The sequence below is a fragment of the Monodelphis domestica genome, chromosome 4, assembly GCF_027887165.1.
Source record: "Monodelphis domestica isolate mMonDom1 chromosome 4, mMonDom1.pri, whole genome shotgun sequence".
Taxonomy (NCBI): Eukaryota; Metazoa; Chordata; class Mammalia; order Didelphimorphia; family Didelphidae; genus Monodelphis; species Monodelphis domestica.
The window spans coordinates 36,775,869-36,802,992 of record NC_077230.1 but is presented as its reverse complement, the minus strand read 5'-3'; positions in this window follow the sequence as shown (position 1 = coordinate 36,802,992).

The following is a 27,124-nucleotide window of genomic DNA, read 5'->3' as shown; positions in this document are numbered from 1 at the left end:
AAAGAAAACTATAGACCAATCTTCCTAATGAATATAGACGCAAAAATCTTAAATAGGATACTAGGAAAAAGACTCTCCAGCAAGTGATCAGGAGGGTCATTCACTATGATCAAGTAGAATTTATATCAGGAATGCAGGGCTGGTTCGATATTAGGAAAACCATCCATATGATTGACCATATCAACAAGCATACGAACAAAAATCACATGATGATCTTAATAGATGCAGAAAAAGCCTTCGATAAAATACAACACCCATTCATATTAAAACCATTAGAAAGCATAGGAATAGAAGGGTCTTCCCTAAAAATAATAAACATATATCTAACACCATCAGCTAACATCATCTGCAATGGGGCTAAACCTGGTGCATTCCCAATAAGATCAGGAGTGAAACAAGGATGCTCATTATCACCTCTATTATTTAACATTGTACTAGAAACACTAGCATTAGCAATTAGCAAAAAAAAAAAAAATTGAAGGCATTAAAATAGGCAAGGAGGAGACCAAGTTATCGCTCTTTGTGGATATGATGGTCTACTTAAAGAATCCTAGAGAATCAATCAAAAAGCTACTCAAAATGATCAACCACTTTAGCAAAGTTGCAGGATACAAAATAAACCCACATAAGTCATCAGCATTTCTATATATCTCCAACCCAGTTCAAGCAGGAATTAGAAAGTGAAATTCCATTTAAAGTCACCTGAGACAATATAAAATACTTAGGAATCTATCTCCCGAGACAAACACAGGAACTATATGAACACAACTACAAAACACTCTCCACACAATTAAAACTAGATCTAAACAATTGGAAAAACATTGATTGCTCATGGGTGGGATGAACTAACATAATCAAAATGAACATCCTACCTAAACTTATCTATCTCTTTAGTGCCATACCCATTGAACTACCAAAAAACTATTTTACTGAATTAGGGAAAACCATAACAAAGTTCATTTGGAAGAATAAAGGATCAAGGCTATCCAGGGAAATAATGAAAAAAAAAAAAATCAAAGGAAGGTGGCCTTGCAGTCCCAGATCTCAAACTATATTACAAAGCAGCGGTCATCAAAACAATTTGGTACTGGCTAAGTGACAGAAAGGAAGATCAGTGGAATACACTTGGGGTAAATGACCTCAGCAAGACAGTCTATGACAAACCCAAAGACCCCAGCTTTTGGGACAAAAACCCACTATTTGATAAAAACTGCTGGGAAAACTAGAAGACAGTGTGGGGAGAGATTAGGTTTGGATCAACACCTCACACCCTACACCAAGATAAACTCAGAATGGGTGAATGACTTGAACATAGAGAAGGAAACTATAAGTAAATTAAGTGATCACAGACTAGTATACATGTCAGACCTTTGGGAGGGGAAAGATTTTAAATCAAGCAAAACAGAGTCACAAAATAGAAAATCAATAATTTTGACTACATCAAATTAAAAAGTTTTTGTACAAACAAAACCAATGTAACTAAAGTCAGAAGGGAAGCAAAAAATTGGGAAACGATCTTCATAAAAACCTCTGACAAAAGTCTAATGACTCAAATTTATAAAGAGCTAAATGAATTGTACAGAAAATCAAGCCATTCTCCAATTGAAATATGGGCAAGGGACATGAACAGGCAGTTCTCAACCAAAGAAATCAAAACTATGAATAAGCACATGAAAAAGTGTTCTATATCTCTTATAATCAGAGAGATGCAAATCAAAACAACTCTGAGGTATCACCTCACACCTAGCAGATTGGTCAACATGACAGCAAAGGAAAGTAACAAATGCTGGAGGGGATGTGGCAAAGTGGGGACATTAATGCATTGCTGGTGGAGTTGTGAATTGAGCCAACCATTCTGGAGGGCAATTTGGAACTATGCCCACAGGGCGAAAAAAGACTGTCTGCCCTTTGATCCAGCCATAGCACTGCTGGGTTTGTACCCCAAAGACATAATAAGGAAAAAGACTTGTACAAGAATATTCACAGCCGCGCTCTTTGTGGTGGCCAAAAATGGGAACATGAGGGGATGCCCTTCAATTGGGGAATGGCTGAACAAATTGTGGAATATGCTGGTGATGGAATACTATTGTGCTCAAAGGAATAATAAAGTGGAGGAATTTCATGGGGACTGGAACAACCTCCAGGAAGTGATGCAGAGTGAGAGGAGCAGAACCAGGAGAACATTGTACACAGAGACAAAAGAATGTAATGGACTTCTCCAGAGTAATGGCTTTACAATGTCCCTGAACAATGTGCAGCTATCCACGAGAGAAAAAAAACAAACAAACTACAGTCAAGCAGAGGAAAACCGTGGGAGTAAAGACACCAAGGAAAAGCAACTGCTTGACTAAAGAGGTTGAGGGGACATGATTGAGGAGAGACGCTAAATGAGCACCCTAGTGCAAATACTAACGAAAAGGAAATGGGTGCAGAGCAAGGGCACATGTGATACCCAGACGAAGCGTGGTCAGCTAGGGAAGGGGTGGCGGAGGGGGGTGGGGGTGGTAAGAAAAGACAATGATCTGTTTCCAATGAATAATATATGAAAATGACCAAATAAAATAATGCTTTTAACATAGGGGAAAAAACCAAAACGCTAGAAAGCATAGGAATAGAAGGGCCTTTCCTAAAAATAATAAACAATATCTATCTAAAACCATCAGCTAACATCATCTGCAATGGGGATAAACCTGATGCATTCCCAATAACATCAGGAGTGAAACAAGGATGCTCATCACCTCTATTATTTAACATTGTACTAGAAACACTAGCATTAGCAATTAGAGAAGAAAAATAAATTGAAGGCATGAATATAGGCAAGGAGGAGACCAAGTTATCGCTCTTTGCAGATATGATGGTCTACTTAAAGAATCCTAGAGAATCAACCAAAAAGCTAGTCGAAATAATCAACAACTTAAGCAAAGTTGCAGGATACAAAATAAACCCACATAAGTCATCAGCATTTCTCCAGCACAGCTCAGCAGCAAGAATACGAAGAGAAATCCCATTTAAAAGCACCCTAGACAATATAAATTTCTTAGGAATCTATCTCCCGAGACAGACAACTACAAAATACTCTCCACAAAACTAAAACTAGATTTGATCAATTGGAAAAACATCAACTGCTCATGAGCCAAAATAATAAAAATGACCATCCTACCCACACTTATTTATTTATCTATTAGTGACTTCCAAAATTTTTTTTTTTACTGATTTAGAAAAAAAACATAACAAAGTTCATTTGGAAGAAAAAAGGATCGAGGATATCCAGGGAAATAATGAAAAAAAATTTGAAGGAAGGTGGCTTTGCAGTCCCAGATCTCAAACTCTATTATAAAGCAGTGGTCATCAACTCAATTTGGTACTGGCTAAGAGACAGACATTTCTATGAAGTGTTCTCATTAGGACACGTAACCTTCGATTTTAATCTAAAACAAAGCATAGAGGACACAGATCTCTTTACACTGTCCTAAATGAAACTTTCTTTGAAAAAACTGACATGAGAACAAAATGGAAGTCCCTGACTAAAAGGCTAAATTCCTACAGAATCTTGTCCCTATCATTTCAAAGAAGTACCAAACACCTAAACATGAGAGCATCACAATGGTATCATTCTGATACCTATATGAGAGCAATTACCATCTCTTGAAGGAAACAACTAAAATGGGAACACCAATTAAGACCTTCACTAAAAAGCTGAAGTCATCCTTAATCTTAGTCCTAGCACTTCAAAAAACTACAAACACCTAAACATGAGAGCATCTCAATGCTCAAAAGCCACTCTGATACCTAAATGACAGCCATTATAAAAAAGTATTAAAGTATTAAATAACCATATATTTTAAGCTAAAACAAAACAAACAGGACAGGGAACATAACACTGTCCCAAACTTAATTAGCTTGACGAAAAAACAAAATTGAGAACAAACATGAAGACCCTAACCTAAAAAGGTAAAATTCATACTGAAGGTCAAAAAGCACCTAGGCCATCTGATTGCCAAAAAGTCATTCAGATACCCAAATGAGAGCCATTTCAAAGAAGTGTTAACGTTACACTTAACCATAGATTTTGAGCGAACACAAAACAAACCGGATGCAGAACTTAACATTGTCCCATATGGAACTCTTTTGAAGAAATATACTAAAATGGGAACAAACATGAAGACCCTCATTAAAAAAAGCTAATTTCATACTGACTCTTATCCGTAGCACTTCAAAAAACTACCTAACACATAAACATGAAGGAATCTCAATGCCAAAAAGTCATTGTGATACCGAAATGAGAACCATTTCTAAAAAGTCTTACTATTACCCTTAACCACATAGTTGTTGAAGCTAAAACAAAAGAAGTAGGACAGAGATCTTAACACTGTGCCAAATGTAAGTAACTCTCTTGACGAAAAAACGAAATTGAGAACAAACATGAAGACCCTCACCAGAAAGCTAACTTCATACGGAATCGTCTCCGTAGCACTTCCAAAGTACCTAACACCTAAATATGAGAGCACAACAATGCCCAAAAGTCATTCTGATACCAAAATGACAACCATTACAATCTCTTAAAGGAAAAAACTAAAATGGGAACAAACATGAAGATCGTCACTAAAAAGCTGAATTCATCCTGAATCTTATCCGAAGCGATTCAAAAAAACTACCAACGTCTAAACATCAGAGCATCTCCAAGCCTAAAAGTCATTCTGATATCTGAATGAGAGCCATTACGATTTCCTGAAGGAAAAAACGAAAATGGGAAGAAACATGAGCACCCTCACTTTTAAAGAGCTGAATTCATCCTGAATCTTAGTCCTAGCAATTCAAAAAAGTACAAACACCTAAACATGCGAACATCTCAATGCCCCAAAGTTCTCCTTATACCTAAATGAAAGCCATTGCTAAAAAGTGTTAACATTACACTTAACCACATAGTTTAAGCTAAAACAAAACATAAAGCACAAAGGACTTAATGCTTCTAAGAAGTGTTAAAATGATTACACCTAACCATTGATTTTTAAGGTAAACGAAAGCAAGTATGACCCAGAATTTTACAGTCTCAAATGAAACTCTTGAAAAAAGACTAAAATGGGAACAAACGTGAAGTCCCTAACTAAAAATCTGCATTCATACAGAAACTTGTTCCTAGCAAATTCAAAAAAGTACCAACACCTAAACATGAGAGCATCTCAATGCCCAAAAGTCATTCTGATACCTAAATGAGAGCCATTTCTTAGAAGTGTTAACATTATTATACTTAACCTTGGATTTTAATGTAAAACAAAGCATATAGGACACAGAACTTTACACTGTCCTAAATGAAACTTTCTTGAAAAAAAAAAAACTATAAACATGAAGTCCCTAATTAAAAAGCTGTATTTATACGGCATCTTATCCCTAGCACTTAAAAAGGTACCTAACACGTAAACATGAGGCCATCTAAATCTTGGGAAATCACATGTCCACAGTTATTCTCATATTAAAGAAAGACCCACTTATGCAAATATATTAACATAAACCTTTTCAATAGGTTTTTAAGCTAATAGAAAGCAAATAGGGCCAAGAACTTAAACTCTGTCCCAAATATAATCAATATTCCTCAGTGCATATATTAACAGATTAAGGAGGGCAGAGATCAATGAATTGGAAATGCAAATAAACAAACTTGAAAGATAACAAATTAAAAACCCCCAAAAGAAAACCAAACTAAAGATCTTAAAAATTAAGGGAAAAAATTAATGAAATCAAAAGTGATAGAATTATTGAACTAATAAATAAGACTAGAATTAGTCTTTGAAAAACAAACAAAATAGACAAACTACCGGTCAATTTAATTAAGAAAAGGAATGAAGAAAAGCAAATTAACAGCCTCATAGATGAAAAGTGGGACCTTACCTCCAATGAAGAAGAAATTAAGGCAATCATTAAAAACTACTTTCCCCAACTATATGGTAAGAAATAGACCAATCTAGGTGATATGGGTGAATATTTACAAAAATATAAATTGCCTCGATTAACAGAAGAAGAAATAGAATTCTTAAACAATCCCATATCTGAAAAAGAAATCCAACAAGCAATCAAAGAACTGCCTAAGAAAAAAGCCCCAGGCCTATCAAACATTCAAAGCACAGCTAACCCCAAAACTATACAAATTATTTGACAGAATAAGCAAAGAGGGAGTTCTACCAAATTTCTGTTTTGACAAAACATGGTACTGATTCCAAAGCCAGGCAGCTCAAAAAGGGAGAAAGAAAACTATAGACCAATCTTCCTAATGAATATAGACGCAAAAATCTTAAATAGGATACTAGGAAAAAGACTCTCCAGCAAGTGATCAGGAGGGTCATTCACTATGATCAAGTAGAATTTATATCAGGAATGCAGGGCTGGTTCGATATTAGGAAAACCATCCATATGATTGACCATATCAACAAGCATACGAACAAAAATCACATGATGATCTTAATAGATGCAGAAAAAGCCTTCGATAAAATACAACACCCATTCATATTAAAACCATTAGAAAGCATAGGAATAGAAGGGTCTTCCCTAAAAATAATAAACATATATCTAACACCATCAGCTAACATCATCTGCAATGGGGCTAAACCTGGTGCATTCCCAATAAGATCAGGAGTGAAACAAGGATGCTCATTATCACCTCTATTATTTAACATTGTACTAGAAACACTAGCATTAGCAATTAGCAAAAAAAAAAAAATTGAAGGCATTAAAATAGGCAAGGAGGAGACCAAGTTATCGCTCTTTGTGGATATGATGGTCTACTTAAAGAATCCTAGAGAATCAATCAAAAAGCTACTCAAAATGATCAACCACTTTAGCAAAGTTGCAGGATACAAAATAAACCCACATAAGTCATCAGCATTTCTATATATCTCCAACCCAGTTCAAGCAGGAATTAGAAAGTGAAATTCCATTTAAAGTCACCTGAGACAATATAAAATACTTAGGAATCTATCTCCCGAGACAAACACAGGAACTATATGAACACAACTACAAAACACTCTCCACACAATTAAAACTAGATCTAAACAATTGGAAAAACATTGATTGCTCATGGGTGGGATGAACTAACATAATCAAAATGAACATCCTACCTAAACTTATCTATCTCTTTAGTGCCATACCCATTGAACTACCAAAAAACTATTTTACTGAATTAGGGAAAACCATAACAAAGTTCATTTGGAAGAATAAAGGATCAAGGCTATCCAGGGAAATAATGAAAAAAAAAAAAATCAAAGGAAGGTGGCCTTGCAGTCCCAGATCTCAAACTATATTACAAAGCAGCGGTCATCAAAACAATTTGGTACTGGCTAAGTGACAGAAAGGAAGATCAGTGGAATACACTTGGGGTAAATGACCTCAGCAAGACAGTCTATGACAAACCCAAAGACCCCAGCTTTTGGGACAAAAACCCACTATTTGATAAAAACTGCTGGGAAAACTAGAAGACAGTGTGGGGAGAGATTAGGTTTGGATCAACACCTCACACCCTACACCAAGATAAACTCAGAATGGGTGAATGACTTGAACATAGAGAAGGAAACTATAAGTAAATTAAGTGATCACAGACTAGTATACATGTCAGACCTTTGGGAGGGGAAAGATTTTAAATCAAGCAAAACAGAGTCACAAAATAGAAAATCAATAATTTTGACTACATCAAATTAAAAAGTTTTTGTACAAACAAAACCAATGTAACTAAAGTCAGAAGGGAAGCAAAAAATTGGGAAACGATCTTCATAAAAACCTCTGACAAAAGTCTAATGACTCAAATTTATAAAGAGCTAAATGAATTGTACAGAAAATCAAGCCATTCTCCAATTGAAATATGGGCAAGGGACATGAACAGGCAGTTCTCAACCAAAGAAATCAAAACTATGAATAAGCACATGAAAAAGTGTTCTATATCTCTTATAATCAGAGAGATGCAAATCAAAACAACTCTGAGGTATCACCTCACACCTAGCAGATTGGTCAACATGACAGCAAAGGAAAGTAACAAATGCTGGAGGGGATGTGGCAAAGTGGGGACATTAATGCATTGCTGGTGGAGTTGTGAATTGAGCCAACCATTCTGGAGGGCAATTTGGAACTATGCCCACAGGGCGAAAAAAGACTGTCTGCCCTTTGATCCAGCCATAGCACTGCTGGGTTTGTACCCCAAAGACATAATAAGGAAAAAGACTTGTACAAGAATATTCACAGCCGCGCTCTTTGTGGTGGCCAAAAATGGGAACATGAGGGGATGCCCTTCAATTGGGGAATGGCTGAACAAATTGTGGAATATGCTGGTGATGGAATACTATTGTGCTCAAAGGAATAATAAAGTGGAGGAATTTCATGGGGACTGGAACAACCTCCAGGAAGTGATGCAGAGTGAGAGGAGCAGAACCAGGAGAACATTGTACACAGAGACAAAAGAATGTAATGGACTTCTCCAGAGTAATGGCTTTACAATGTCCCTGAACAATGTGCAGCTATCCACGAGAGAAAAAAAACAAACAAACTACAGTCAAGCAGAGGAAAACCGTGGGAGTAAAGACACCAAGGAAAAGCAACTGCTTGACTAAAGAGGTTGAGGGGACATGATTGAGGAGAGACGCTAAATGAGCACCCTAGTGCAAATACTAACGAAAAGGAAATGGGTGCAGAGCAAGGGCACATGTGATACCCAGACGAAGCGTGGTCAGCTAGGGAAGGGGTGGCGGAGGGGGGTGGGGGTGGTAAGAAAAGACAATGATCTGTTTCCAATGAATAATATATGAAAATGACCAAATAAAATAATGCTTTTAACATAGGGGAAAAAACCAAAACGCTAGAAAGCATAGGAATAGAAGGGCCTTTCCTAAAAATAATAAACAATATCTATCTAAAACCATCAGCTAACATCATCTGCAATGGGGATAAACCTGATGCATTCCCAATAACATCAGGAGTGAAACAAGGATGCTCATCACCTCTATTATTTAACATTGTACTAGAAACACTAGCATTAGCAATTAGAGAAGAAAAATAAATTGAAGGCATGAATATAGGCAAGGAGGAGACCAAGTTATCGCTCTTTGCAGATATGATGGTCTACTTAAAGAATCCTAGAGAATCAACCAAAAAGCTAGTCGAAATAATCAACAACTTAAGCAAAGTTGCAGGATACAAAATAAACCCACATAAGTCATCAGCATTTCTCCAGCACAGCTCAGCAGCAAGAATACGAAGAGAAATCCCATTTAAAAGCACCCTAGACAATATAAATTTCTTAGGAATCTATCTCCCGAGACAGACAACTACAAAATACTCTCCACAAAACTAAAACTAGATTTGATCAATTGGAAAAACATCAACTGCTCATGAGCCAAAATAATAAAAATGACCATCCTACCCACACTTATTTATTTATCTATTAGTGACTTCCAAAATTTTTTTTTTTACTGATTTAGAAAAAAAACATAACAAAGTTCATTTGGAAGAAAAAAGGATCGAGGATATCCAGGGAAATAATGAAAAAAAATTTGAAGGAAGGTGGCTTTGCAGTCCCAGATCTCAAACTCTATTATAAAGCAGTGGTCATCAACTCAATTTGGTACTGGCTAAGAGACAGACATTTCTATGAAGTGTTCTCATTAGGACACGTAACCTTCGATTTTAATCTAAAACAAAGCATAGAGGACACAGATCTCTTTACACTGTCCTAAATGAAACTTTCTTTGAAAAAACTGACATGAGAACAAAATGGAAGTCCCTGACTAAAAGGCTAAATTCCTACAGAATCTTGTCCCTATCATTTCAAAGAAGTACCAAACACCTAAACATGAGAGCATCACAATGGTATCATTCTGATACCTATATGAGAGCAATTACCATCTCTTGAAGGAAACAACTAAAATGGGAACACCAATTAAGACCTTCACTAAAAAGCTGAAGTCATCCTTAATCTTAGTCCTAGCACTTCAAAAAACTACAAACACCTAAACATGAGAGCATCTCAATGCTCAAAAGCCACTCTGATACCTAAATGACAGCCATTATAAAAAAGTATTAAAGTATTAAATAACCATATATTTTAAGCTAAAACAAAACAAACAGGACAGGGAACATAACACTGTCCCAAACTTAATTAGCTTGACGAAAAAACAAAATTGAGAACAAACATGAAGACCCTAACCTAAAAAGGTAAAATTCATACTGAAGGTCAAAAAGCACCTAGGCCATCTGATTGCCAAAAAGTCATTCAGATACCCAAATGAGAGCCATTTCAAAGAAGTGTTAACGTTACACTTAACCATAGATTTTGAGCGAACACAAAACAAACCGGATGCAGAACTTAACATTGTCCCATATGGAACTCTTTTGAAGAAATATACTAAAATGGGAACAAACATGAAGACCCTCATTAAAAAAAGCTAATTTCATACTGACTCTTATCCGTAGCACTTCAAAAAACTACCTAACACATAAACATGAAGGAATCTCAATGCCAAAAAGTCATTGTGATACCGAAATGAGAACCATTTCTAAAAAGTCTTACTATTACCCTTAACCACATAGTTGTTGAAGCTAAAACAAAAGAAGTAGGACAGAGATCTTAACACTGTGCCAAATGTAAGTAACTCTCTTGACGAAAAAACGAAATTGAGAACAAACATGAAGACCCTCACCAGAAAGCTAACTTCATACGGAATCGTCTCCGTAGCACTTCCAAAGTACCTAACACCTAAATATGAGAGCACAACAATGCCCAAAAGTCATTCTGATACCAAAATGACAACCATTACAATCTCTTAAAGGAAAAAACTAAAATGGGAACAAACATGAAGATCGTCACTAAAAAGCTGAATTCATCCTGAATCTTATCCGAAGCGATTCAAAAAAACTACCAACGTCTAAACATCAGAGCATCTCCAAGCCTAAAAGTCATTCTGATATCTGAATGAGAGCCATTACGATTTCCTGAAGGAAAAAACGAAAATGGGAAGAAACATGAGCACCCTCACTTTTAAAGAGCTGAATTCATCCTGAATCTTAGTCCTAGCAATTCAAAAAAGTACAAACACCTAAACATGCGAACATCTCAATGCCCCAAAGTTCTCCTTATACCTAAATGAAAGCCATTGCTAAAAAGTGTTAACATTACACTTAACCACATAGTTTAAGCTAAAACAAAACATAAAGCACAAAGGACTTAATGCTTCTAAGAAGTGTTAAAATGATTACACCTAACCATTGATTTTTAAGGTAAACGAAAGCAAGTATGACCCAGAATTTTACAGTCTCAAATGAAACTCTTGAAAAAAGACTAAAATGGGAACAAACGTGAAGTCCCTAACTAAAAATCTGCATTCATACAGAAACTTGTTCCTAGCAAATTCAAAAAAGTACCAACACCTAAACATGAGAGCATCTCAATGCCCAAAAGTCATTCTGATACCTAAATGAGAGCCATTTCTTAGAAGTGTTAACATTATTATACTTAACCTTGGATTTTAATGTAAAACAAAGCATATAGGACACAGAACTTTACACTGTCCTAAATGAAACTTTCTTGAAAAAAAAAAAACTATAAACATGAAGTCCCTAATTAAAAAGCTGTATTTATACGGCATCTTATCCCTAGCACTTAAAAAGGTACCTAACACGTAAACATGAGGCCATCTAAATCTTGGGAAATCACATGTCCACAGTTATTCTCATATTAAAGAAAGACCCACTTATGCAAATATATTAACATAAACCTTTTCAATAGGTTTTTAAGCTAATAGAAAGCAAATAGGGCCAAGAACTTAAACTCTGTCCCAAATATAATCAATATTCCTCAGTGCATATATTAACAGATTAAGGAGGGCAGAGATCAATGAATTGGAAATGCAAATAAACAAACTTGAAAGATAACAAATTAAAAACCCCCAAAAGAAAACCAAACTAAAGATCTTAAAAATTAAGGGAAAAAATTAATGAAATCAAAAGTGATAGAATTATTGAACTAATAAATAAGACTAGAATTAGTCTTTGAAAAACAAACAAAATAGACAAACTACCGGTCAATTTAATTAAGAAAAGGAATGAAGAAAAGCAAATTAACAGCCTCATAGATGAAAAGTGGGACCTTACCTCCAATGAAGAAGAAATTAAGGCAATCATTAAAAACTACTTTCCCCAACTATATGGTAAGAAATAGACCAATCTAGGTGATATGGGTGAATATTTACAAAAATATAAATTGCCTCGATTAACAGAAGAAGAAATAGAATTCTTAAACAATCCCATATCTGAAAAAGAAATCCAACAAGCAATCAAAGAACTGCCTAAGAAAAAAGCCCCAGGCCTATCAAACATTCAAAGCACAGCTAACCCCAAAACTATACAAATTATTTGACAGAATAAGCAAAGAGGGAGTTCTACCAAATTTCTGTTTTGACAAAACATGGTACTGATTCCAAAGCCAGGCAGCTCAAAAAGGGAGAAAGAAAACTATAGACCAATCTTCCTAATGAATATAGACGCAAAAATCTTAAATAGGATACTAGGAAAAAGACTCTCCAGCAAGTGATCAGGAGGGTCATTCACTATGATCAAGTAGAATTTATATCAGGAATGCAGGGCTGGTTCGATATTAGGAAAACCATCCATATGATTGACCATATCAACAAGCATACGAACAAAAATCACATGATGATCTTAATAGATGCAGAAAAAGCCTTCGATAAAATACAACACCCATTCATATTAAAACCATTAGAAAGCATAGGAATAGAAGGGTCTTCCCTAAAAATAATAAACATATATCTAACACCATCAGCTAACATCATCTGCAATGGGGCTAAACCTGGTGCATTCCCAATAAGATCAGGAGTGAAACAAGGATGCTCATTATCACCTCTATTATTTAACATTGTACTAGAAACACTAGCATTAGCAATTAGCAAAAAAAAAAAAATTGAAGGCATTAAAATAGGCAAGGAGGAGACCAAGTTATCGCTCTTTGTGGATATGATGGTCTACTTAAAGAATCCTAGAGAATCAATCAAAAAGCTACTCAAAATGATCAACCACTTTAGCAAAGTTGCAGGATACAAAATAAACCCACATAAGTCATCAGCATTTCTATATATCTCCAACCCAGTTCAAGCAGGAATTAGAAAGTGAAATTCCATTTAAAGTCACCTGAGACAATATAAAATACTTAGGAATCTATCTCCCGAGACAAACACAGGAACTATATGAACACAACTACAAAACACTCTCCACACAATTAAAACTAGATCTAAACAATTGGAAAAACATTGATTGCTCATGGGTGGGATGAACTAACATAATCAAAATGAACATCCTACCTAAACTTATCTATCTCTTTAGTGCCATACCCATTGAACTACCAAAAAACTATTTTACTGAATTAGGGAAAACCATAACAAAGTTCATTTGGAAGAATAAAGGATCAAGGCTATCCAGGGAAATAATGAAAAAAAAAAAAATCAAAGGAAGGTGGCCTTGCAGTCCCAGATCTCAAACTATATTACAAAGCAGCGGTCATCAAAACAATTTGGTACTGGCTAAGTGACAGAAAGGAAGATCAGTGGAATACACTTGGGGTAAATGACCTCAGCAAGACAGTCTATGACAAACCCAAAGACCCCAGCTTTTGGGACAAAAACCCACTATTTGATAAAAACTGCTGGGAAAACTAGAAGACAGTGTGGGGAGAGATTAGGTTTGGATCAACACCTCACACCCTACACCAAGATAAACTCAGAATGGGTGAATGACTTGAACATAGAGAAGGAAACTATAAGTAAATTAAGTGATCACAGACTAGTATACATGTCAGACCTTTGGGAGGGGAAAGATTTTAAATCAAGCAAAACAGAGTCACAAAATAGAAAATCAATAATTTTGACTACATCAAATTAAAAAGTTTTTGTACAAACAAAACCAATGTAACTAAAGTCAGAAGGGAAGCAAAAAATTGGGAAACGATCTTCATAAAAACCTCTGACAAAAGTCTAATGACTCAAATTTATAAAGAGCTAAATGAATTGTACAGAAAATCAAGCCATTCTCCAATTGAAATATGGGCAAGGGACATGAACAGGCAGTTCTCAACCAAAGAAATCAAAACTATGAATAAGCACATGAAAAAGTGTTCTATATCTCTTATAATCAGAGAGATGCAAATCAAAACAACTCTGAGGTATCACCTCACACCTAGCAGATTGGTCAACATGACAGCAAAGGAAAGTAACAAATGCTGGAGGGGATGTGGCAAAGTGGGGACATTAATGCATTGCTGGTGGAGTTGTGAATTGAGCCAACCATTCTGGAGGGCAATTTGGAACTATGCCCACAGGGCGAAAAAAGACTGTCTGCCCTTTGATCCAGCCATAGCACTGCTGGGTTTGTACCCCAAAGACATAATAAGGAAAAAGACTTGTACAAGAATATTCACAGCCGCGCTCTTTGTGGTGGCCAAAAATGGGAACATGAGGGGATGCCCTTCAATTGGGGAATGGCTGAACAAATTGTGGAATATGCTGGTGATGGAATACTATTGTGCTCAAAGGAATAATAAAGTGGAGGAATTTCATGGGGACTGGAACAACCTCCAGGAAGTGATGCAGAGTGAGAGGAGCAGAACCAGGAGAACATTGTACACAGAGACAAAAGAATGTAATGGACTTCTCCAGAGTAATGGCTTTACAATGTCCCTGAACAATGTGCAGCTATCCACGAGAGAAAAAAAACAAACAAACTACAGTCAAGCAGAGGAAAACCGTGGGAGTAAAGACACCAAGGAAAAGCAACTGCTTGACTAAAGAGGTTGAGGGGACATGATTGAGGAGAGACGCTAAATGAGCACCCTAGTGCAAATACTAACGAAAAGGAAATGGGTGCAGAGCAAGGGCACATGTGATACCCAGACGAAGCGTGGTCAGCTAGGGAAGGGGTGGCGGAGGGGGGTGGGGGTGGTAAGAAAAGACAATGATCTGTTTCCAATGAATAATATATGAAAATGACCAAATAAAATAATGCTTTTAACATAGGGGAAAAAACCAAAACGCTAGAAAGCATAGGAATAGAAGGGCCTTTCCTAAAAATAATAAACAATATCTATCTAAAACCATCAGCTAACATCATCTGCAATGGGGATAAACCTGATGCATTCCCAATAACATCAGGAGTGAAACAAGGATGCTCATCACCTCTATTATTTAACATTGTACTAGAAACACTAGCATTAGCAATTAGAGAAGAAAAATAAATTGAAGGCATGAATATAGGCAAGGAGGAGACCAAGTTATCGCTCTTTGCAGATATGATGGTCTACTTAAAGAATCCTAGAGAATCAACCAAAAAGCTAGTCGAAATAATCAACAACTTAAGCAAAGTTGCAGGATACAAAATAAACCCACATAAGTCATCAGCATTTCTCCAGCACAGCTCAGCAGCAAGAATACGAAGAGAAATCCCATTTAAAAGCACCCTAGACAATATAAATTTCTTAGGAATCTATCTCCCGAGACAGACAACTACAAAATACTCTCCACAAAACTAAAACTAGATTTGATCAATTGGAAAAACATCAACTGCTCATGAGCCAAAATAATAAAAATGACCATCCTACCCACACTTATTTATTTATCTATTAGTGACTTCCAAAATTTTTTTTTTTACTGATTTAGAAAAAAAACATAACAAAGTTCATTTGGAAGAAAAAAGGATCGAGGATATCCAGGGAAATAATGAAAAAAAATTTGAAGGAAGGTGGCTTTGCAGTCCCAGATCTCAAACTCTATTATAAAGCAGTGGTCATCAACTCAATTTGGTACTGGCTAAGAGACAGACATTTCTATGAAGTGTTCTCATTAGGACACGTAACCTTCGATTTTAATCTAAAACAAAGCATAGAGGACACAGATCTCTTTACACTGTCCTAAATGAAACTTTCTTTGAAAAAACTGACATGAGAACAAAATGGAAGTCCCTGACTAAAAGGCTAAATTCCTACAGAATCTTGTCCCTATCATTTCAAAGAAGTACCAAACACCTAAACATGAGAGCATCACAATGGTATCATTCTGATACCTATATGAGAGCAATTACCATCTCTTGAAGGAAACAACTAAAATGGGAACACCAATTAAGACCTTCACTAAAAAGCTGAAGTCATCCTTAATCTTAGTCCTAGCACTTCAAAAAACTACAAACACCTAAACATGAGAGCATCTCAATGCTCAAAAGCCACTCTGATACCTAAATGACAGCCATTATAAAAAAGTATTAAAGTATTAAATAACCATATATTTTAAGCTAAAACAAAACAAACAGGACAGGGAACATAACACTGTCCCAAACTTAATTAGCTTGACGAAAAAACAAAATTGAGAACAAACATGAAGACCCTAACCTAAAAAGGTAAAATTCATACTGAAGGTCAAAAAGCACCTAGGCCATCTGATTGCCAAAAAGTCATTCAGATACCCAAATGAGAGCCATTTCAAAGAAGTGTTAACGTTACACTTAACCATAGATTTTGAGCGAACACAAAACAAACCGGATGCAGAACTTAACATTGTCCCATATGGAACTCTTTTGAAGAAATATACTAAAATGGGAACAAACATGAAGACCCTCATTAAAAAAAGCTAATTTCATACTGACTCTTATCCGTAGCACTTCAAAAAACTACCTAACACATAAACATGAAGGAATCTCAATGCCAAAAAGTCATTGTGATACCGAAATGAGAACCATTTCTAAAAAGTCTTACTATTACCCTTAACCACATAGTTGTTGAAGCTAAAACAAAAGAAGTAGGACAGAGATCTTAACACTGTGCCAAATGTAAGTAACTCTCTTGACGAAAAAACGAAATTGAGAACAAACATGAAGACCCTCACCAGAAAGCTAACTTCATACGGAATCGTCTCCGTAGCACTTCCAAAGTACCTAACACCTAAATATGAGAGCACAACAATGCCCAAAAGTCATTCTGATACCAAAATGACAACCATTACAATCTCTTAAAGGAAAAAACTAAAATGGGAACAAACATGAAGATCGTCACTAAAAAGCTGAATTCATCCTGAATCTTATCCGAAGCGATTCAAAAAAACTACCAACGTCTAAACATCAGAGCATCTCCAAGCCTAAAAGTCATTCTGATATCTGAATGAGAGCCATTACGATTTCCTGAAGGAAAAAACGAAAATGGGAAGAAACATGAGCACCCTCACTTTTAAAGAGCTGAATTCATCCTGAATCTTAGTCCTAGCAATTCAAAAAAGTACAAACACCTAAACATGCGAACATCTCAATGCCCCAAAGTTCTCCTTATACCTAAATGAAAGCCATTGCTAAAAAGTGTTAACATTACACTTAACCACATAGTTTAAGCTAAAACAAAACATAAAGCACAAAGGACTTAATGCTTCTAAGAAGTGTTAAAATGATTACACCTAACCATTGATTTTTAAGGTAAACGAAAGCAAGTATGACCCAGAATTTTACAGTCTCAAATGAAACTCTTGAAAAAAGACTAAAATGGGAACAAACGTGAAGTCCCTAACTAAAAATCTGCATTCATACAGAAACTTGTTCCTAGCAAATTCAAAAAAGTACCAACACCTAAACATGAGAGCATCTCAATGCCCAAAAGTCATTCTGATACCTAAATGAGAGCCATTTCTTAGAAGTGTTAACATTATTATACTTAACCTTGGATTTTAATGTAAAACAAAGCATATAGGACACAGAACTTTACACTGTCCTAAATGAAACTTTCTTGAAAAAAAAAAAACTATAAACATGAAGTCCCTAATTAAAAAGCTGTATTTATACGGCATCTTATCCCTAGCACTTAAAAAGGTACCTAACACGTAAACATGAGGCCATCTAAATCTTGGGAAATCACATGTCCACAGTTATTCTCATATTAAAGAAAGACCCACTTATGCAAATATATTAACATAAACCTTTTCAATAGGTTTTTAAGCTAATAGAAAGCAAATAGGGCCAAGAACTTAAACTCTGTCCCAAATATAATCAATATTCCTCAGTGCATATATTAACAGATTAAGGAGGGCAGAGATCAATGAATTGGAAATGCAAATAAACAAACTTGAAAGATAACAAATTAAAAACCCCCAAAAGAAAACCAAACTAAAGATCTTAAAAATTAAGGGAAAAAAATTAATGAAATCAAAAGTGATAGAATTATTGAACTAATAAATAAGACTAGAATTAGTCTTTGAAAAACAAACAAAATAGACAAACTACCGGTCAATTTAATTAAGAAAAGGAATGAAGAAAAGCAAATTAACAGCCTCATAGATGAAAAGTGGGACCTTACCTCCAATGAAGAAGAAATTAAGGCAATCATTAAAAACTACTTTCCCCAACTATATGGTAAGAAATAGACCAATCTAGGTGATATGGGTGAATATTTACAAAAATATAAATTGCCTCGATTAACAGAAGAAGAAATAGAATTCTTAAACAATCCCATATCTGAAAAAGAAATCCAACAAGCAATCAAAGAACTGCCTAAGAAAAAAGCCCCAGGCCTATCAAACATTCAAAGCACAGCTAACCCCAAAACTATACAAATTATTTGACAGAATAAGCAAAGAGGGAGTTCTACCAAATTTCTGTTTTGACAAAACATGGTACTGATTCCAAAGCCAGGCAGCTCAAAAAGGGAGAAAGAAAACTATAGACCAATCTTCCTAATGAATATAGACGCAAAAATCTTAAATAGGATACTAGGAAAAAGACTCTCCAGCAAGTGATCAGGAGGGTCATTCACTATGATCAAGTAGAATTTATATCAGGAATGCAGGGCTGGTTCGATATTAGGAAAACCATCCATATGATTGACCATATCAACAAGCATACGAACAAAAATCACATGATGATCTTAATAGATGCAGAAAAAGCCTTCGATAAAATACAACACCCATTCATATTAAAACCATTAGAAAGCATAGGAATAGAAGGGTCTTCCCTAAAAATAATAAACATATATCTAACACCATCAGCTAACATCATCTGCAATGGGGCTAAACCTGGTGCATTCCCAATAAGATCAGGAGTGAAACAAGGATGCTCATTATCACCTCTATTATTTAACATTGTACTAGAAACACTAGCATTAGCAATTAGCAAAAAAAAAAAAAATTGAAGGCATTAAAATAGGCAAGGAGGAGACCAAGTTATCGCTCTTTGTGGATATGATGGTCTACTTAAAGAATCCTAGAGAATCAATCAAAAAGCTACTCAAAATGATCAACCACTTTAGCAAAGTTGCAGGATACAAAATAAACCCACATAAGTCATCAGCATTTCTATATATCTCCAACCCAGTTCAAGCAGGAATTAGAAAGTGAAATTCCATTTAAAGTCACCTGAGACAATATAAAATACTTAGGAATCTATCTCCCGAGACAAACACAGGAACTATATGAACACAACTACAAAACACTCTCCACACAATTAAAACTAGATCTAAACAATTGGAAAAACATTGATTGCTCATGGGTGGGATGAACTAACATAATCAAAATGAACATCCTACCTAAACTTATCTATCTCTTTAGTGCCATACCCATTGAACTACCAAAAAACTATTTTACTGAATTAGGGAAAACCATAACAAAGTTCATTTGGAAGAATAAAGGATCAAGGCTATCCAGGGAAATAATGAAAAAAAAAAAAATCAAAGGAAGGTGGCCTTGCAGTCCCAGATCTCAAACTATATTACAAAGCAGCGGTCATCAAAACAATTTGGTACTGGCTAAGTGACAGAAAGGAAGATCAGTGGAATACACTTGGGGTAAATGACCTCAGCAAGACAGTCTATGACAAACCCAAAGACCCCAGCTTTTGGGACAAAAACCCACTATTTGATAAAAACTGCTGGGAAAACTAGAAGACAGTGTGGGGAGAGATTAGGTTTGGATCAACACCTCACACCCTACACCAAGATAAACTCAGAATGGGTGAATGACTTGAACATAGAGAAGGAAACTATAAGTAAATTAAGTGATCACAGACTAGTATACATGTCAGACCTTTGGGAGGGGAAAGATTTTAAATCAAGCAAAACAGAGTCACAAAATAGAAAATCAATAATTTTGACTACATCAAATTAAAAAGTTTTTGTACAAACAAAACCAATGTAACTAAAGTCAGAAGGGAAGCAAAAAATTGGGAAACGATCTTCATAAAAACCTCTGACAAAAGTCTAATGACTCAAATTTATAAAGAGCTAAATGAATTGTACAGAAAATCAAGCCATTCTCCAATTGAAATATGGGCAAGGGACATGAACAGGCAGTTCTCAACCAAAGAAATCAAAACTATGAATAAGCACATGAAAAAGTGTTCTATATCTCTTATAATCAGAGAGATGCAAATCAAAACAACTCTGAGGTATCACCTCACACCTAGCAGATTGGTCAACATGACAGCAAAGGAAAGTAACAAATGCTGGAGGGGATGTGGCAAAGTGGGGACATTAATGCATTGCTGGTGGAGTTGTGAATTGAGCCAACCATTCTGGAGGGCAATTTGGAACTATGCCCACAGGGCGAAAAAAGACTGTCTGCCCTTTGATCCAGCCATAGCACTGCTGGGTTTGTACCCCAAAGACATAATAAGGAAAAAGACTTGTACAAGAATATTCACAGCCGCGCTCTTTGTGGTGGCCAAAAATGGGAACATGAGGGGATGCCCTTCAATTGGGGAATGGCTGAACAAATTGTGGAATATGCTGGTGATGGAATACTATTGTGCTCAAAGGAATAATAAAGTGGAGGAATTTCATGGGGACTGGAACAACCTCCAGGAAGTGATGCAGAGTGAGAGGAGCAGAACCAGGAGAACATTGTACACAGAGACAAAAGAATGTAATGGACTTCTCCAGAGTAATGGCTTTACAATGTCCCTGAACAATGTGCAGCTATCCACGAGAGAAAAAAAACAAACAAACTACAGTCAAGCAGAGGAAAACCGTGGGAGTAAAGACACCAAGGAAAAGCAACTGCTTGACTAAAGAGGTTGAGGGGACATGATTGAGGAGAGACGCTAAATGAGCACCCTAGTGCAAATACTAACGAAAAGGAAATGGGTGCAGAGCAAGGGCACATGTGATACCCAGACGAAGCGTGGTCAGCTAGGGAAGGGGTGGCGGAGGGGGGTGGGGGTGGTAAGAAAAGACAATGATCTGTTTCCAATGAATAATATATGAAAATGACCAAATAAAATAATGCTTTTAACATAGGGGAAAAAACCAAAACGCTAGAAAGCATAGGAATAGAAGGGCCTTTCCTAAAAATAATAAACAATATCTATCTAAAACCATCAGCTAACATCATCTGCAATGGGGATAAACCTGATGCATTCCCAATAACATCAGGAGTGAAACAAGGATGCTCATCACCTCTATTATTTAACATTGTACTAGAAACACTAGCATTAGCAATTAGAGAAGAAAAATAAATTGAAGGCATGAATATAGGCAAGGAGGAGACCAAGTTATCGCTCTTTGCAGATATGATGGTCTACTTAAAGAATCCTAGAGAATCAACCAAAAAGCTAGTCGAAATAATCAACAACTTAAGCAAAGTTGCAGGATACAAAATAAACCCACATAAGTCATCAGCATTTCTCCAGCACAGCTCAGCAGCAAGAATACGAAGAGAAATCCCATTTAAAAGCACCCTAGACAATATAAATTTCTTAGGAATCTATCTCCCGAGACAGACAACTACAAAATACTCTCCACAAAACTAAAACTAGATTTGATCAATTGGAAAAACATCAACTGCTCATGAGCCAAAATAATAAAAATGACCATCCTACCCACACTTATTTATTTATCTATTAGTGACTTCCAAAATTTTTTTTTTTTTACTGATTTAGAAAAAAAACATAACAAAGTTCATTTGGAAGAAAAAAGGATCGAGGATATCCAGGGAAATAATGAAAAAAAATTTGAAGGAAGGTGGCTTTGCAGTCCCAGATCTCAAACTCTATTATAAAGCAGTGGTCATCAACTCAATTTGGTACTGGCTAAGAGACAGACATTTCTATGAAGTGTTCTCATTAGGACACGTAACCTTCGATTTTAATCTAAAACAAAGCATAGAGGACACAGATCTCTTTACACTGTCCTAAATGAAACTTTCTTTGAAAAAACTGACATGAGAACAAAATGGAAGTCCCTGACTAAAAGGCTAAATTCCTACAGAATCTTGTCCCTATCATTTCAAAGAAGTACCAAACACCTAAACATGAGAGCATCACAATGGTATCATTCTGATACCTATATGAGAGCAATTACCATCTCTTGAAGGAAACAACTAAAATGGGAACACCAATTAAGACCTTCACTAAAAAGCTGAAGTCATCCTTAATCTTAGTCCTAGCACTTCAAAAAACTACAAACACCTAAACATGAGAGCATCTCAATGCTCAAAAGCCACTCTGATACCTAAATGACAGCCATTATAAAAAAGTATTAAAGTATTAAATAACCATATATTTTAAGCTAAAACAAAACAAACAGGACAGGGAACATAACACTGTCCCAAACTTAATTAGCTTGACGAAAAAACAAAATTGAGAACAAACATGAAGACCCTAACCTAAAAAGGTAAAATTCATACTGAAGGTCAAAAAGCACCTAGGCCATCTGATTGCCAAAAAGTCATTCAGATACCCAAATGAGAGCCATTTCAAAGAAGTGTTAACGTTACACTTAACCATAGATTTTGAGCGAACACAAAACAAACCGGATGCAGAACTTAACATTGTCCCATATGGAACTCTTTTGAAGAAATAGACTAAAATGGGAACAAACATGAAGACCCTCATTAAAAAAAGCTAATTTCATACTGACTCTTATCCGTAGCACTTCAAAAAACTACCTAACACATAAACATGAAGGAATCTCAATGCCAAAAAGTCATTGTGATACCGAAATGAGAACCATTTCTAAAAAGTCTTACTATTACCCTTAACCACATAGTTGTTGAAGCTAAAACAAAAGAAGTAGGACAGAGATCTTAACACTGTGCCAAATGTAAGTAACTCTCTTGACGAAAAAACGAAATTGAGAACAAACATGAAGACCCTCACCAGAAAGCTAACTTCATACGGAATCGTCTCCGTAGCACTTCCAAAGTACCTAACACCTAAATATGAGAGCACAACAATGCCCAAAAGTCATTCTGATACCAAAATGACAACCATTACAATCTCTTAAAGGAAAAAACTAAAATGGGAACAAACATGAAGATCGTCACTAAAAAGCTGAATTCATCCTGAATCTTATCCGAAGCGATTCAAAAAAACTACCAACGTCTAAACATCAGAGCATCTCCAAGCCTAAAAGTCATTCTGATATCTGAATGAGAGCCATTACGATTTCCTGAAGGAAAAAACGAAAATGGGAAGAAACATGAGCACCCTCACTTTTAAAGAGCTGAATTCATCCTGAATCTTAGTCCTAGCAATTCAAAAAAGTACAAACACCTAAACATGCGAACATCTCAATGCCCCAAAGTTCTCCTTATACCTAAATGAAAGCCATTGCTAAAAAGTGTTAACATTACACTTAACCACATAGTTTAAGCTAAAACAAAACATAAAGCACAGAGGACTTAACGCTTCTAAGAAGTGTTAAAATGATTACACCTAACCATTGATTTTTAAGGTAAACGAAAGCAAGTATGACCCAGAATTTTACAGTCTCAAATGAAACTCTTGAAAAAAGACTAAAATGGGAACAAACGTGAAGTCCCTAACTAAAAATCTGCATTCATACAGAAACTTGTTCCTAGCAAATTCAAAAAAGTACCAACACCTAAACATGAGAGCATCTCAATGCCCAAAAGTCATTCTGATACCTAAATGAGAGCCATTTCTTAGAAGTGTTAACATTATTATACTTAACCTTGGATTTTAATGTAAAACAAAGCATATAGGACACAGAACTTTACACTGTCCTAAATGAAACTTTCTTGAAAAAAAAAAAACTATAAACATGAAGTCCCTAATTAAAAAGCTGTATTTATACGGCATCTTATCCCTAGCACTTAAAAAGGTACCTAACACGTAAACATGAGGCCATCTAAATCTTGGGAAATCACATGTCCACAGTTATTCTCATATTAAAGAAAGACCCACTTATGCAAATATATTAACATAAACCTTTTCAATAGGTTTTTAAGCTAATAGAAAGCAAATAGGGCCAAGAACTTAAACTCTGTCCCAAATATAATCAATATTCCTCAGTGCATATATTAACAGATTAAGGAGGGCAGAGATCAATGAATTGGAAATGCAAATAAACAAACTTGAAAGATAACAAATTAAAAACCCCCAAAAGAAAACCAAACTAAAGATCTTAAAAATTAAGGGAAAAAATTAATGAAATCAAAAGTGATAGAATTATTGAACTAATAAATAAGACTAGAATTAGTCTTTGAAAAACAAACAAAATAGACAAACTACCGGTCAATTTAATTAAGAAAAGGAATGAAGAAAAGCAAATTAACAGCCTCATAGATGAAAAGTGGGACCTTACCTCCAATGAAGAAGAAATTAAGGCAATCATTAAAAACTACTTTCCCCAACTATATGGTAAGAAATAGACCAATCTAGGTGATATGGGTGAATATTTACAAAAATATAAATTGCCTCGATTAACAGAAGAAGAAATAGAATTCTTAAACAATCCCATATCTGAAAAAGAAATCCAACAAGCAATCAAAGAACTGCCTAAGAAAAAAGCCCCAGGCCTATCAAACATTCAAAGCACAGCTAACCCCAAAACTATACAAATTATTTGACAGAATAAGCAAAGAGGGAGTTCTACCAAATTTCTGTTTTGACAAAACATGGTACTGATTCCAAAGCCAGGCAGCTCAAAAAGGGAGAAAGAAAACTATAGACCAATCTTCCTAATGAATATAGACGCAAAAATCTTAAATAGGATACTAGGAAAAAGACTCTCCAGCAAGTGATCAGGAGGGTCATTCACTATGATCAAGTAAAATTTATATCAGGAATGCAGGGCTGGTTCGATATTAGGAAAACCATCCATATGATTGACCATATCAACAAGCATACGAACAAAAATCACATGATGATCTTAATAGATGCAGAAAAAGCCTTCGATAAAATACAACACCCATTCATATTAAAACCATTAGAAAGCATAGGAATAGAAGGGTCTTCCCTAAAAATAATAAACATATATCTAACACCATCAGCTAACATCATCTGCAATGGGGCTAAACCTGGTGCATTCCCAATAAGATCAGGAGTGAAACAAGGATGCTCATTATCACCTCTATTATTTAACATTGTACTAGAAACACTAGCATTAGCAATTAGCAAAAAAAAAAAAATTGAAGGCATTAAAATAGGCAAGGAGGAGACCAAGTTATCGCTCTTTGTGGATATGATGGTCTACTTAAAGAATCCTAGAGAATCAATCAAAAAGCTACTCAAAATGATCAACCACTTTAGCAAAGTTGCAGGATACAAAATAAACCCACATAAGTCATCAGCATTTCTATATATCTCCAACCCAGTTCAAGCAGGAATTAGAAAGTGAAATTCCATTTAAAGTCACCTGAGACAATATAAAATACTTAGGAATCTATCTCCCGAGACAAACACAGGAACTATATGAACACAACTACAAAACACTCTCCACACAATTAAAACTAGATCTAAACAATTGGAAAAACATTGATTGCTCATGGGTGGGATGAACTAACATAATCAAAATGAACATCCTACCTAAACTTATCTATCTCTTTAGTGCCATACCCATTGAACTACCAAAAAACTATTTTACTGAATTAGGGAAAACCATAACAAAGTTCATTTGGAAGAATAAAGGATCAAGGCTATCCAGGGAAATAATGAAAAAAAAAAATCAAAGGAAGGTGGCCTTGCAGTCCCAGATCGCCAACTATATTACAAAGCAGCGGTCATCAAAACAATTTGGTACTGGCTAAGTGACAGAAAGGAAGATCAGTGGAATACACTTGGGGTAAATGACCTCAGCAAGACAGTCTATGACAAACCCAAAGACCCCAGCTTTGGGGACAAAAACCCACTATTTGATAAAAACTGCTGGGAAAACTAGAAGACAGTGTGGGGAGAGATTAGGTTTGGATCAACACCTCACACCCTACACCAAGATAAACTCAGAATGGGTGAATGACTTGAACATAGAGAAGGAAACTATAAGTAAATTAAGTGATCACAGACTAGTATACATGTCAGACCTTTGGGAGGGGAAAGATTTTAAATCAAGCAAAACAGAGTCACAAAATAGAAAAATCAATACTTTTGACTACATCAAATTAAAAAGTTTTTGTACAAACAAAACCAATGTAACTAAAGTCAGAAGGGAAGCAAAAAATTGGGAAACGATCTTCATAAAAACCTCTGACAAAAGTCTAATGACTCAAATTTATAAAGAGCTAAATGAATTGTACAGAAAATCAAGCCATTCTCCAATTGAAATATGGGCAAGGGACATGAACAGGCAGTTCTCAACCAAAGAAATCAAAACTATGAATAAGCACATGAAAAAGTGTTCTATATCTCTTATAATCAGAGAGATGCAAATCAAAACAACTCTGAGGTATCACCTCACACCTAGCAGATTGGTCAACATGACAGCAAAGGAAAGTAACAAATGCTGGAGGGGATGTGGCAAAGTGGGGACATTAATGCATTGCTGGTGGAGTTGTGAATTGAGCCAACCATTCTGGAGGGCAATTTGGAACTATGCCCACAGGGCGAAAAAAGACTGTCTGCCCTTTGATCCAGCCATAGCACTGCTGGGTTTGTACCCCAAAGACATAATAAGGAAAAAGACTTGTACAAGAATATTCACAGCCGCGCTCTTTGTGGTGGCCAAAAATGGGAACATGAGGGGATGCCCTTCAATTGGGGAATGGCTGAACAAATTGTGGAATATGCTGGTGATGGAATACTATTGTGCTCAAAGGAATAATAAAGTGGAGGAATTTCATGGGGACTGGAACAACCTCCAGGAAGTGATGCAGAGTGAGAGGAGCAGAAC